General features: G+C 42.3%; 1 protein-coding gene across 10 annotated transcripts in view; it reads left to right on the top strand.

Moving 5' to 3' along the window:
• The first annotated feature begins 11959 nt into the window (after positions 1-11959).
• SOCS5 (suppressor of cytokine signaling 5) overlaps positions 11960-15184 on the top strand; it is a 62047-nt gene continuing 58822 nt past the window's right edge. For 7 of the 10 annotated variants that reach the window (XM_036872761.1, XM_036872768.1, XM_036872769.1 and 4 more), the window contains exon 1: positions 12323-12510. The gene's annotated coding sequence lies outside the window, so the exon portion shown is untranslated. Of the gene's footprint in view, positions 12177-12322; positions 12511-12945; positions 13359-15184 lie in introns of those variants that run through there. The other 3 variants (XM_036872770.1, XM_036872762.1, XM_036872772.1) reach the window with 2 other exon arrangements.

Raw genomic sequence — 15184 nt, 5'->3', positions numbered from 1 at the left:
TATGGTTATTTCTTCGAGGACCAAGTAAGAGGATTTTAATCTTAAACTTTAACCTCAAATAGCACAGAGACAGGGGAAACAAATGTTTCAGAAGAGTCACAAAAAGATATGCAATCCATTTTGGTGGTCATAGTCTCTCTTGAACTAGTGGAAAACTGAACTAAGCTCAGCTAGCCTTGGGCTCTGATTCTGAAGGTTCATATTTACGAGTGGGAATTTCCTTGTAGAACAGGTGTGCACATACCTGTTCACGTATGTGAACAGACTTGCACATACTCATGACAACTGCTTTTACAGCCTTATCAGTTTGGGAAGACCTGTTCTGCTCATGTGTGCCATCTGTAAGACATCTCTTTGCATTTTGTCAAATCTGACTCCCTGCTTACACATGCACCAGCAAGAGGTGTTTTTGTAAAATATATAGATGGCATCTGTCTTTCTATCTCTTGTTTGTATACCACCCACTAACAAAAAATATCCTGGAACAAGCTGAGCATTCTGTAAGTGTCTTGAAATTATTTATATTATAAATATATAATAGTTATATTATTATATAATAAATTATAACTATTATATTTATTATATTATATTTATTTATTTATTTATATAATAATTATAACTATTATATTTATAGTTATATTTATTATATAATAAATTATAACTATAACTATTATAAATATATAATAGTTATATTATTATTATAACTATATAATTATATATATATAAAGGTCCAGTTGATATTCTAAACCTAGATTTTTACTTTTTATTTTAGAGGATAATCAATGTCCCCAAATTGTTCACTAAGTTTTAGTGCCTTGAGATATTGACAGACTATCACTTTAATTAGAAAAAATTTTCAAACTCAGGCCATAAATGTTTCACCTACAAGACACTTGCTCTTCTAAAAGAGGTAAAATTTTCAAAGTATGTTTCAACCTATCTTTTAGTGATTTGGTGGATACTATATGATATTTCAAAATATGCTGTCATGTGGATTAGAAATATTAAAAGCAAATCCAAAGAGTAGATTTTATGACACAGCTTATTATGGATGCAGTCTAGGCTGATTATTTTAGTATTAACTATACTATTAATCACCTCCCTCTCCTGCCCATATGCTACCTCTTTTAGCACAAAATGCCTAATAAGATAGATGCAACTTGATTCTACGTTACATAGTTCTCTCAAACTGGAACAAAATTTTAACTCCCCCAAATATTTTCTCTTTGTGAAGGACTTTGGATTACTGCAGGTGATTACAGGCCTAAACCAGAAATGGATTCAAACAACTCTCATTCACTGCTGAAACTGAACTGGAACTGACCCCCAAAATAAATTGGCTTAATTCCCTATAAGAGGAATATGAATCAGGTTGCCATCTGTTCCCTTCTTTCTTTAACTTCACCAGTGGGCTGGGTTTAAACATAGAACTGGAGGAGTCTTTAGGGGAAGGGGAAGAGATTTCTGGTTTGGTGTCTAGACAGGTATGCTGCAAGGGTAGATTCACTCTAGATGCAAGAAGAAAGGAGTCTGTGTATTAGCTGGGGAAATCATGTAATTTGGCAAACCGTGGGAACAACGTGAGTTTAATTTGTCTAATTTTGTTTGAAGATGTTGCATCAACTAAAAATCCTTTGCTCTCCAGAGGTGAAAAACGTAATCCAAAGTAGCTTAATCAAAAGGGTAAATTTACTGGCTCATGTAACTGAATAATTTAGAGTATCTGGTTCAGGTGAAGCTTGATCCAGGGCTCAAACAGTATGACCTAGGACTTGGTTTCTGTCTCTCCATTTCTCAATTCAGCATCTTCAACATTGGCTCCATTCTTGGGCAAGCTCTCACCTCGTGTACCCAATAAGGATGCAAGCTGCTACTTACCTGTAGGTTCAAATCCAGAGCCAACTTTTCTAGTAGATCTAGAATGGATCACTGTGACCAGGGGAATAGGATATACTGATGACCTAGACCAAGGTCACATGTTTCACCCCTGAGGCATGGGGGTAGAGATATCGCTATTCTCCCCAAGCCCTGAGAGTATGGAGGACCAGAGTCCCCAGAACAAAATTAGAGTGTGGTCAGTAGAACTGATGTTCTCTACAAACACTCAGGGACCAGATGCACAAATAATTTTGTCAAGTATTATTCCTCACTTAAGCAGGAATTCTGGCTATCTCCTAAAGACAGAGTCCAAGTCTTACCAACTGAAGAGAAAAAAGGGGAATGTATAATTGACATTTCCTAATGTTCACATAGAAGAGTGAGTACTTAATGAAAACTTGAAGGATAAATATTGCAAATAGAGAAACCAAAATATATGAGAAGGAATTTAAAAATTAATTAATTTAAAAACAAAAAAGGTGGGGGTGGGGGCGTAATGGCCAAAAGAGAGACTGTAGAATCCTCGTGTGAGACATTTAAAAAATTGAAGATAGTTTCAGTTAGAGCTGGGACTAGATACTCTTCAGAGATATTGTACAGTTCTAGTTCTATAATTTGTAGATTTTGTGATTTCTGACGAAGAGAGCTTTAGAGCTAAGGAAAGCTTCCTAGATGGCTGTTGGCTGAAACTTGTCAATTTCATGGGGTTTTTTCGTTTAATAAATTTATTTATTTATGGCTGTGTTGGGTCTTCGTTGCTACACTCTTTCTCTGGTTGCAGCGAATGGGGGCTACTCTTTGTTGCGGTGCACGGGCTTCTCATTGCGGTGGCTTCTCTTGTTGCGGAGCATGGGCTCTAGGTGTGCAGGCTTCAGTAGCTGCGGCACACGGGCTCAGTAGTTGTGGCTCGCAGGCTCTAGAGTGCAGGCTCAGTAGTCGTGGCCCACGGGCTTAGTTGCTCCGTGGCATGTGGGATATTCCTGGACCAGGGCTCGAACCCGTGTCCCCTGCATTGGCAGGTGGATTCTTAACCACTGCGCCACCAGGGAAGTCCCTCATGGTTTATTTTTAAATACTTCCTTTCATGCTATAATTAAAACAAACAAGCAAATAAACAAACCTCCCCACACATAAAATGGAACCAAAGAGAAGTTCTATGTGGAAAGATAATTTTATTTTCTAATAATGATAGTAATATGGACGGGCTAGCTTCTTAAGATGTATACATATATTTTTTAAATGGCAGCTCTCACTGACACGTTACTTGTACATATTTCTACATCTGTATATGCTCTCCTAAATATTTCATGTAAATTAAGTGCCCTAGGATTCTTCCATCCTGGTCTCATGTATCTGGAATCTAATAAATAAGAAAAAGTATGGGTGGTGGCTAGTGTAAAGACAAGATACTTACTTTACATGGCTCAGTTATAAAGCACATTTACCGAAGTCTACCCATTTCACCAAGCCGTTAAACCTATTTTCCAAAAGCAACCATGGAAAACTGAAAAATTACAAAGGGAAATGTAAAGGGGTGCTAATAAAATATGGCTGAAGGATATTTGACCCTGGGGCTAGGGTAGCACTAGATCTGTTTGGGGCAGTGTATACCTTACAAGTTCTCAACTCCAAACCCATCAATCCCATCTGAGACTTCATTCTAGAGATGCTTCTATAGGTTGAATTAAGAAAACTCAAGTATTTTCTAGAGTTTGCAATTCATTAACTGGGGCGTAATCAAGCTGAATTTTATTCTCTCTTTTTTCTTCTTTTTTAAAACATTATGCCAGCTATTACTGGTTGCAGGAGAAGCAGATTAAATATTTTTAAAATTTCCTTTTTGGGGCTTCCCTAGTGGCGCAATGGTTAAGAATCCACCTGCCAATGCAGGCGACACGGGTTCAAGCCCTGGTCCAGGAAGATCCCACATGCCACGGAGCAACTAAGCCCGTGGGCCACGACTACTGAGCCTGCACTCTAGAGCCTGTGAGCCACAACTACTGAAGCCCACGTGCCACAACTACTGAAGCCCGCACACCTAGAGCCCGTGCTCCACAACAAGAAGCCACTGCAGTGAGAAGCCCGTGCACCGCAACAAAGAGTAGCCCCCGCTCGCCGCAACTAGAGAAAGCCTGTGCACAGCGATGAAGACCCAATGCAGCCAAAAATAAATAAACAAATAAATTTATTTTTAAAAAAATTCCTTTTTGGAAAACATACAAAGATATAATTTACAGGCCAACGAATGAGGAACTATTCTTAGTGGAATGTGACAGTTAATCCTTGGAAAGCTAAGGTTCTACTTTGGAAATCTAGTCATACCACCTTAGAATATTCCTTTAGAAGATTTTATTAAAGTGTTTGGGAGACTTCTGGGGATTTATCCTATGGATAAAGCTGCAGACATATGTGTCAGGTTATTCATCACACCACTGTTTGTAACAAATAGCAAAGATTGTAAACAGCCCAAGTGTTCATCAATAGGGGAATGGTTAAATAAACTGTAGTGTAATGCTATGCAGCTGTTTAAAAGAATGAGGAAGCTCTCCTAGTACTGATATGAAAGATCTCCAAGAGACATTGTCAGAGGGAAAGCAAGATGCAGATCATGAGATATAATATGCCACCTCTTGTGTAAGAAGGGAGGAAGAGAAGAAAGAAGAATTGCTTGTATTTGTGTGAAGAAACACTGTAAGGACACATGGGAAAACACTATAAATAGTTATCTCTACCTATGAGGGTGGGTGGGCATGGAGGGTGGAAGAAGCAGGGTGGGAGGGAGACTTTTCACCATATACCTTTTAATTTTGTTTTGATTTTTGAAACATGTGAATGTATCAGCTGGCCAAATATTAAAAATTAAATAAATACCAGAAAGAAAAAAGCTTGAGAAAAGCCATTCAGGAGTCATATGGTAACTTCATAAAAGTTCCAGTTACAATTACATAAAAAGAAGAAGAAATCTGAATTCATCCTCAACCAAAGGCATACTGTTGGCCTGGTACGAGTAGGCGGGTACAGCAGAAGCTCAGACCATACTGATTCCCATTCCTGTTAGCTGAGCGCCTTGCCTCTGTCCAGCATCTTTAACCTACTGGTTGTTTTTCCATATTCTTCCTTCCTCTTCTCTTAAAAAAAGAATCCAAGATCCTGGAAGATGCTGCTGACAACTATGGAAAGTTATTCATAAAGAGTTAAATTAAAGCTTTATCTAGAATGTGGATTGCTGCACATATTCACAAAAGCCAAGAAAGTGCCCTAGTTATCTTCCCAAGAGAGTAGGCCTCCTGGTTCACTTAGCTGGACTAGACTAGGGGCTCCTTCCTGACACTCTCAGTGTACTCTATGCAGAGCTCTGACATTGTGCTTAAAACATCCCACAGAAGTCACCGGGGTAGGAGGCAGACCTCCCCACTAGCCTGGGTTTTTTGAGAGCAAGTACTGTGTCTTACTCAGTGGGCTTTGTATTCTCAGAGCCTAACACAGCGCCTCTGTAGGCACTGTGTCAACTCAGTAAACTGAACTTTTATCCACCTCACTGCTTAGCTCTTAATCCTGAGTCATCTTTAATGTCTTTCCCTCACTCACTGTCACTAAATCCATCAGTTAGACTGGTCAATTCTATCTGCCAAACATACACCCAAACCTACTACTCTTTACAATCTTCAGGCTACCACCCTAATCCAGACCACCACCATCTCTAGTCTGGACCAAAATCACTAGTCTGCTTTCTGATCCTCTCTCCCATTGCCCCCAGAACGCATTCTCCATATGTAGTTAGGGAGATCTTTTTAAAAAACAATCAAATCATATCATACTCCTGCTTAAAATCCTTTAGAGGTTTCTATTACAATTAGAATACAATTTAAACTCTTTACCCTGCCCTTCCAAGCCCTGCCTGCTTCTTTGACTTCACCTCCTACCACTGCCCCTCCCTTCCTCCACACCATGTCGGCCTTCTTTCAGTTCCTCACATCTACTTTGCCTTCTCCTGTCTCAGGGCCTCTGTCTGTGCTCTTCCCTCTGCCTGGAAGGCTATTCCTCCTTCCTTCTGTAGGATTGTCTCCTCATTACTGATGGTCAAAGGCCACTTTCTCAGGGAGGCTTTCTCTGACCACTCCTGTTCCACCAGCCCCACCCTCAACATTGTTCTATTTGTAGCACCTTTGACTCTACAGATTACCATCTTTATTTGTTGGTTTGTGCTTACTGTCCCCACTCTAATGTAAGTTCTGTGAAGGCTCTTGTTAGCCTCTGGATGACCAGTGCCTAGAACAGGGCTGGCATTTAATGGCTCTAAAAAGTTTTTGTTGAATAAAAATAAAGGCATTTAAAATTAATCATGGATAGACTATATATTCCATTTCCTCAGAGACCTTTGATGAAACTATTTAATTATAAAGGCAATAAACAATTATAAAAAGAAATGAGGATGTCATGATTGGCTTTTATATTGTACAAAGTAGGCTAAGAGAGTAAACAGAGAGAATATGATTCTGCAAGAAATGGTAACTTATGTCATAAACCAGTCTAGGCAACAGGCAGCTCTGAGTATTATGTTAGGTAGAAGGGATATAAAGATAACCAGACGCTGGTTTTGCACTCAAGGAGCTCACAATATATCAGAAGATACAGCTTTGTTATTATATCTCTAATATCTGTATAGCGCAAATCACGTTCACATTTATAATTATTTCATTTAATCACCAGAAGAGCCTTATGAGGGGGTTATTATTATGTGTTATCCCAATTTTATAGATTAAATAACTGAGGTTCAGAGAGGTTATGTGACTTGCCTCAGATGCACAGCAAATGGTGAATGAGATTTTTAAGTTAGACCCAGATCTTCTGACTCAGGTCTCCTGTTCTATTTCACCACTCTGTCTGTTCAGTGTGATAAATGTATGTGCAGCATGCTATGGGAGGTCAAGTGTAACAGACAGAAAGATTATTTTTATCTGGAGAGGTCTGGGAAGACTTTACCGAGGAAAGTCATATAAATGGGGCTGTGAAAGTTGGAGGAGTTTCCCGGTGGAGGAAGAGGCACATTTCAGACAGAGATCTGAGAAAATGCACAGAAAGATGAAAATGTATAGCATGCTTTATGTGGCAGGGAGCAGAGGAATCCAGGAGGGGAGGTTGGGACTGTACAGTGAAAGATTTTCAGTGCCACTTTGTATGCAGTTGGGCAGTCTCTGAATGTAGAGGTTTTAAACAGTCAGATCTGGGTTCTCAAAAGAAAATTAGAGTGGCAGATTGGTGGATGAATTGGATCATGAAGAAACTAGTCAGGAGTTTTTTTGTGATTGTGCAAGTGAGATGTGTCTGAATGGGGATACTGGAAATGGAAAGGACTGATTACAAAATGTTTGTGTGAAGTAGAATCACTTTTTTGGGAGGTTGAAGAGAGGGAGGAGTGAAGATTATTTTTTAAATTTTCTAGCTTATATGACTCAGTGGATGATGACTACCTCAGCCAAATTGAAGAATACAGAAAAATGATTTGAGAAGGGAATTGGAAGTAGGTGAGGGGGGTTTTCTTGTAGCTAAGATAAAGCACTTGCTTTATCTTTTCGTCCTGTTTGATTTGAGGTACCTGTGTGTAGTATCCAGGTAGATATGTCAAGTAGGTAGCTAAAAGTATGGGCCTAGAATTTGAAAGCGAGGTTGAAGCTGGCGATCTAGATTTAGAGTAACCAAAATATAAGTTGTATTAAAATTCCAACTGCAAAAGGGGCACAAGGGAACTTTTTGGGGGTGATGTAAATGTTCTATTTCATGATTACAATAGTGGTTACAAGGGTATACGTGTCTCAAAACAGATCAAACTGTACACTTTAAACAGGTTCATTTTATTGAATCTTAAACTCCTTGAAAAAAACCCCACTAAAAATAGAAGTGAACTGCCTTGTACAACATAGTGCTAAATAGTTTTTAAAAAATTGTTAATCAATTGTTTTAGAAGAAATAAGAGAATGAGAAATTGTTCTACATACATCAGTTAAAAACAACTGATAGGCAGCAGGGAAAGCTGCCACGGTTCCAGTTGTTTCAGAAGCCAGTGCCCGATGTGCCAGTTTATGGGCCATTTGGGAGTCCTCCATTCAAAAACTTATTCCCTCCCCAAACCACCCTCCTCCATCCTCAGCCCACCCTTGTACCACCTGGGTTGACTTCCTCATTTGGAAGAACTGAGATAATAAAGGTACTTGAAGACTATAATATGACTCATCACTGAACAAGAAATCTTTCTCCTTATTGATTGATTTTAGGCTTATGGCCAATTTGGCCTCCTTGTTTGGCACCATTCCCTCAGCATCACTTCTGAATTGTCCTTTCAATGCTCAGCTTAAAATCTATTTTGTTCAAAAAACCATTTTTAATTTGACAGAAGGAGGTGGTATCTGATACCTATATTCATCTCCCAGTGTGGACACATCTACCATGAGTATACAGTCACCAAATTTGCATATTTATGTTAGAATCTCAGTTCTGTCACTAAGTCTTTGAGACCTTGAAGAAAATAAGGATAATAAAACCCACCTTGCAGGGTGGTGTGGATCAAGTCAGTTAGCATATGTGAAAATGCCAAGTATGGCATTGAGTAGGCGCTCAATAAAAGGCAGATGCCTTGTCAAGCCTGACTATACCTGCTGAATTATTTAGTCTGTATTATAAGCTTCTTGAAAGTAAAAGCACTCTTTTCTGCACTCTGTACTCCCACCCTAACTAATACATCCTCTTGAGACATTGTAGAATGATGTTTAGAAAGCTGGCAGGTCAAGGATAAAGTTGAAAAAGATTTACACAATAAATATGTAGATGAGAAGAGATCATTCAGGGGACATGGAAAAAAAGGAACTCCATTTAGAGGTGGTGGCAAAGGTCTTTCTTTACATTTCCTCTTTTCATTCATTTAAAATTTTATCTTGCCAAAAAGAGGGGACAGAAGGTTTCATTTTGATGAGCGGAGCTGCAGGACTGTGTGCCAATACACCTGGTATTGATTCATGCCAGCTGGGAGAGGAGCTTGGCTTCTCTGTGTTTTACTACTGTGGTTTTCTGGGCTGGGCAGCTGGGTGCCTAATAATGATAAAAACCATAATAATACTTCATAATTACGCACCGCCCTTTGCCAGAACTTGGGTTTAATTACAATGACTATGTCGGAACTGGCAACATCTCACTCCCTGTTGGGGTGCAATACCCAAGGGCCTGGAAATAGAGTCAAGTGGCAACTGCAATCCTTCTCCTGCAGGGCCTCTCCTGGCAATTCACCCAGAGTGCTCTGGGTTTGAAGCTCGTCATCAGAAACAAAGAATACTTTTAAATTGCCCACATGTACTAGGCACTGTCAAGTAAAGTAGTGCTTATGATGCAACTCCTGCGCGACATGGGGCACAGCATCATGGAATCCCAGGCCTGGAAGGGACCAACAGAGGTAATCTCATTCATTATTACCCTGCCCCCTGCCATGAGGCATCACTGCCTCTACACTCTAATAGATGAGCTCACTGACCTTCCATTCTGATTGGGCTGGAGATGCTTCTGTGGCAGCCTGATTCAGGGGTCAGGGGATTCACCAGTTCATTTCAACATGCATTTTGTGAGCACCTATTCTGAGCCAAGGCCCTGTGGAGGCACAAAAATGTATAAGGTGTGATCCCTGCCCTCAAAGTAGCTTATCTCCTAGTTGGGGGATTTGTATTAAGGCAGCTGTAACATAAAGATAGAGGGAAGTCCTGGCAGATGAAAGGAAAGAAAATCACTCCAGTTGAAAGGATCAGGGCCATCTTTTCTTCGAGAATAAGAGGAAAGGATGAGAAGGTGTTGAGCAGGGTGGGGAGGCCGAGGGGCATGGGGGAGCGGGCTGGGGGAGATTGACGCGAAGAGCTGGGCAACAACTTCAGGAGGTTCTTGCAGGTTTCCCTGTTTTTCTGGGTCGGGGGGGGATCTTTATAGCACATATCACCCCTGAATTATTTTTTTCCTTAAGAAATATAGCTTATTTATTTTTTTAATTAATTTTTATTGAAGTATAGTTGCTTTACAATGTTGTGTTAGTTTCTGCTGTACAGCAAAGTGAATCAGCTATACATATACATATATCCCCTCTTTTTTGGATTTCCTTCCCGTTTAGGTCACCACAGTGCACTAAGTAGAGTTCCCTGTGCTATACAGTATGTTCTCATTAGTTATCTATTTTATATATAATATCAATACTGTGTATGTGTCAATCCCAATCTCCCGATTCCTCCCACCACCCCCTCTTACCCCCTTGGTATCCATACATTTGTTCTCTACATCTGTGTCTTTATTTCTGCTTTGCAAATAAGATCATCTGTACCATTTTTCTAGATTCCACAAATATGCGTTAATATATTTGTTTTTCTCTTTCTGACTTACTTCACTCTGTACGACATTCTCTAGGTCCATCCACATCTCTACAAATGACCCAATTTCGTTCCTCTTTATGGCTGAGTAATATTCCATTGTATATAGTACCACATCTTTATCCATTCCTCTGTTGATGGACATTTAGGTTGCTTTCATGTCCTGGCTATTGTAAATAGTGCTGCTATGAACACTGGGGTATCACCCCTGAATTATTTATTTGCTAATTTACTCATATATACTTTGTCTCACCCTACTCAGGAACTTTGTCCGTTTTGTTCACCACTATATCCTGAGCACCTCAAAAAATGCCTGGCACATTGTAAAATGCTTAGTAAATACTGGGCTAATGAATAAATGGCCCAGGTGAGGCAGTGGCTGTAGAAATTGAGACAAAAGGGCATTTAGTAAATATAATCAGCATGACAAAGTTCAAAGGGGTAGGGAAGTGTTACAGCAGTGAAGGAGTAGCCTGGAGGACTGCTCGCAGATTCTGGTTTGCTTAAGTGAATGAATGGTAATGTTATCAAAGAAGATAAAGAACAGATGGGAAGGAGCAGGTTTGTGGTCTTCTTAGTACAGTATTTGAGTTCTGATTTGGATATGTCAAGATTAGATTCAAGTGGAGATATCCAAAAGCACTTAGGTATGCAGATCAGGATCTCATTAAAGGTACACTCAGCCATCACAATGGTTAGACCACCTAGCGTGCAGTAGAATGACTATGCACCAACTGAGGATCAGATCCTGGGACTCTCTTAAAAAGCCAACACAGAACCGATTTATAAAGGTTAACTGAAGAGAAATACAATCTGAGGGTTTATGGTCTTAGGTAAACTGGGGTGAGGGGTACATTGGGGAGGAGAGAAAGGATGTAGTCCATAGAATCAACTGCAAAAGAGATCATGTAAGAACGAAAAAGTGATCCTTGAACTCGATCATATGGATGTCACTGGTAGCCTTAAGAGAAGCACTTTCAGTGGGTTAGTAAGGAGTATAATTTAGTCTGTACTGGAAGCATGAATTGAAATAAGGATGAGAACTAGACAGGGTCTCATAGTCAACTTTGTTTTGTTCTGTCTGGAGGCGTTGTAATACGATCAGGGGTATGTCTAACACAGAAGTGGCGGGTAAGTTTGTGAATGACGACAAGGCTTCTATAAGGCCAGATGGCCTGCCCTGGCGTCGGCACAATGCCTCAACTACGCTTTTATTCTTTCAGCCATTTCTAGGGCGGGGGCCCTTCCATACAAAGTGCAAGCAAAAAGTGGGAGACACTCCTCCATCTGATCATTGAGTCACGTTTGTGACAGCTGGGAGTGGGGATGGGAATGCTTGAATTAAAGTGCCCTGGTTCCCGTGGATCTTGGAATTTAGTAACAGGGAGGCTCCTTGCTGGAGGGAGCTAGGGAGACTCATTCACATTTTCCGACCGGGCACTCACGCCCTCCATTCAACATTTTTCCTTTCCTTTTCCCTAACAGAGTTGAAACCAGGGACAAAGCTTTCCTGCTTCTCCCACCTCAAGGTTGACCTTCCGCCCCCAAGCCCACCTCTGGACCTTCTCCGACCACGTGACCCTCTTCAGCCCCCGTGACTCGCCGCCGCCAACCCCTCCCCTCCGGCCGCAGCCTGCCTTATCCCGCCTCTCAAGCTCACGTGACCCCCTCTCTCCCACCTGACTGGCTCCTCCCTTTCCCCCGGGCCAGACCCCGCCGCCGTCGCAGCGGCCCGACTCCAAAATGGCAGCCGCGCACAGCGCGCACCCGAGCGGCCGGACCTCCCTGACTCCCGGGCCTCCCCGCTCTCGCTCCCTGCCTCCCTCCTTCGGCCTTCACCTACACGCCTTTGGATTGGCCGTTAGGAATCCCGCCCCTCCAGAGCCCCGCCTGCTATTGGTCACGGTAGGCTGCCCTTCAGAGAGGCGTGCCCCCTCCGCCCCCCGCCCCGGGAGGTATTTTCCATTCCGGTGGGGGTTGGGGGGAGGGGGGAGGGGAAAAGGGTGAAGAGGGGGAGGTGGCCGGGGAAAGGGGTGGGGGCTTGGCGGGGGCATCCGGCGGAGCTGGGGTCCCCGGACTCCGTCCGGAGGAAGCGAGACTGCACCCGCTCGGGCAGTCGGAGGGAACGGGACGGGACCGGCGGGCGGGCGGGCTCGCCCTCTCGGTGACTGCGCCGTCCGGGCCCGTCCTGCCTGGCCGCAGGTGCCCCTGGATGAGGCCGCCCCGCGCGCCCCGACCGGTGAGTGTCCCCGGTGGCCCGGCCCTTGAGTGCTCCCCGGCCCCCGCACAGCCGTTAGCGGCCGCCTCTCCGGCCCCCGGTGCTCGCGCCCGGCGCAGTCCGCCTCCGGCCGGCGCCTCCACACCCCGGGCGGAGGCAGCGCCGGCCCTCTGGCCGAGAAGAGGACGACGGGCGGGGGACGGCGGACCCGGGCCGCGAGCCCCGTGCAGACCGTGCGGCGCGTAGTGGGAGCTTGCGCTCAGTGGGCTCTTGATGCATTTCGTTGAATTGTTTTTCTGGTTGGAGGAACGTAGGGCCCCTAAGAGGAAGGGGGTCGCTCCGGGCTAGCCGGAGGGCGTTCGTGATATGGGTCGTGGTGAATCGGGGGGGAGGTCACCGGAGACTGTGGGGCATTTGCGCGCGCTGCAGGGGAGGGGGCACCCGCCAAGTCACTTGGGGCTCTAAGGCTCCGATCCGGGGGTCCTCAAGGTCGACGAGAAGAGAGGTTCATCCGGAGATGAGAGAGGGAACTGGGGAGCTTGGATGGGGGAAGTGACTGGAGCACCTCCGGAGTTTAACCCGAGGTGGAAAGGGATGCGCAGGCGGGCGCTGGAAGATCCTCTGCAACTACTTGGGGTCCTCAGATTCTTTGGTGCTGGGATTTGGGGATTCAAGCAGCTGAAGCGAAGCGACTTTCTGGAGAGGGAGTTGCATTTAAAAAGGATGCTCAGAAGCAGTTTAAGCACACAACTTGCTTGGTTCTGAACTTTGAGAGGCCGGGGTATTGGAGTCACGAGGTGATTTCTGACATTTTCTTTCGGCATTCCAACCAAAAGGTGGACCTTGGCAGTTATCTTTTATTTTAAAAGGTATGTATGCGTTCGATGGTGTTTTACCAGTTACTAGTTTTGCTGGAGATTCTCAAACTGCACCTTGAAATTCTTGTAGCAGCTTCTCCATCTGCTGAAGATCCTTTCTTCAGGTCTCTCCATCCATAGCAGTGGCTTACTTCCAATTTAACATTTAGACTGGACTGTATTATTACAGTTTGCTATTGGCATTTATTCTAGAAGATTAATAAGTAATTCACATGCTTTCTTTCCCTTGCTTTTAACTGTTTCTTTACAAGGTCATGCAATTTTAACTTTTTTAAGTGTTGAACTGGGCAGATGTTGGTAAGCTAGCAGCTCTAGAAAGCAGTATGCAAATTTGGGAATCTTAATGTCAGATGCTTAGTTTAATTTTAATAATCTTGTATTTGCATAACGCCCTTGAGAGTTAAGAACATAGAAAATGCATACCAGGGTTGGTCCACAGAATCCACCTCTGTGGCAGCCCACGAGGTGCTTCATGTCACTGAGAAGAGGAAGCTAAGAATTGCACAGCTAGCTTTTTAATCTTTTCTTAATCATATATGTTATCTTACTAGTTCCTCACAATTTACAAAATAAAAGCTTTTTTTTTAAAGGGAGCACTTAAACATGTATGAGAAAATTTTGTAGATTGTATTTTCCCTTTGCTATAAAATGTAATTCATCAGAGAAAACATGTCTGCAAAAAGGTGTTAATATATTCAGTTGGCACCTTCTTAGTTATTGAATAAATAATGGATAATTAAATTTTTTCTCCCTATTGTCCTTGAATTTTACTATCCGTCTTTAGGGAGAATGTACTGGCACACAAAACAGTAGCCTAAAATATTGGAACCTAACACCTTTTAACATTATAATAGCTTTTACATTATGCACCTTCAGACTCATCTATGGCAAACCAGTGGTCAGGAAGGCTTTCTCCTATCACCTTTGTTTAGAATGGGCTGTTTTCTCCCATTGTAAAACTAAGGAAAAATAACGCTTAATGCCTGCAAAGTAGTGGTAATAACTAAACAGAATGAGAATGGGAAGCTTGGAAAAAAGATGTATGTGTATGAGTCACATTTCTTTTAGAGCTGGAAGAGTAGACCATGGATATGATTATGTTGCAGATCAGGAGACCGAGACCCAGACCAGTGGAAGGGACTAAAATGCTAGCTAGCGACGAGCCAGGATTGGTGGGCAGGTCTCTGAACTCTAGTCCAGGGTTTTTCTACTTTATGACATTCACATTGTTTATTTCTAAAGCATTCTAGTGCCAACTGTAAGTGGTTTTAGGATTATGGGTGATGTTGTTCCCTTCTAAGGATAGAGAAGTTTGGGTTGACTAGTTTTATGCATGAAATGACATAAAACAAGATGAGCTTTTATTGCAAAGTTTAAAACAGTATGCTGCAGTGTTAGTGGAAGTGCTGATGTTCCCCTCTTATTGGGAAGAGGCAAACTGTCATCTAGATTGAAGTATTGGATGAACTTCTTAGAGTAGGCTAGTGTGCTTTAACTTTTATGCTAAAAATTAATTGCTTAAAAATTTCTCAGAATTCAAAAGGCTCTAGTATTTTCAAGATAAATTATACAAAAATTATTATTTTAAGGAAGTGTGGGGGTTTTGTTACGTTAAAATGGGTTTTGGTACCTTTGCAAAGAGCAGTAGTAGAATTACATGATACTTAACGAAAACATGATTTTGATCATAGTTGTAGTGAAGACTGGATTTGTATAATTAACATTATGATCCTTGGCAAGTTATTTAACCATTATGTACCTAGGTTTCCTCACATGTAAAGTGAGGTTAATAAAAGTACCCACCTCAATAGGGTATT

This window comes from Balaenoptera musculus, chromosome 13 (genome assembly GCF_009873245.2).
Source record: "Balaenoptera musculus isolate JJ_BM4_2016_0621 chromosome 13, mBalMus1.pri.v3, whole genome shotgun sequence".
In the NCBI taxonomy this organism is placed as follows: Eukaryota; Metazoa; Chordata; class Mammalia; order Artiodactyla; family Balaenopteridae; genus Balaenoptera; species Balaenoptera musculus.
Note: the sequence above shows the minus strand (reverse complement) of the source record. Positions and strands in the feature narration are given on the sequence as shown.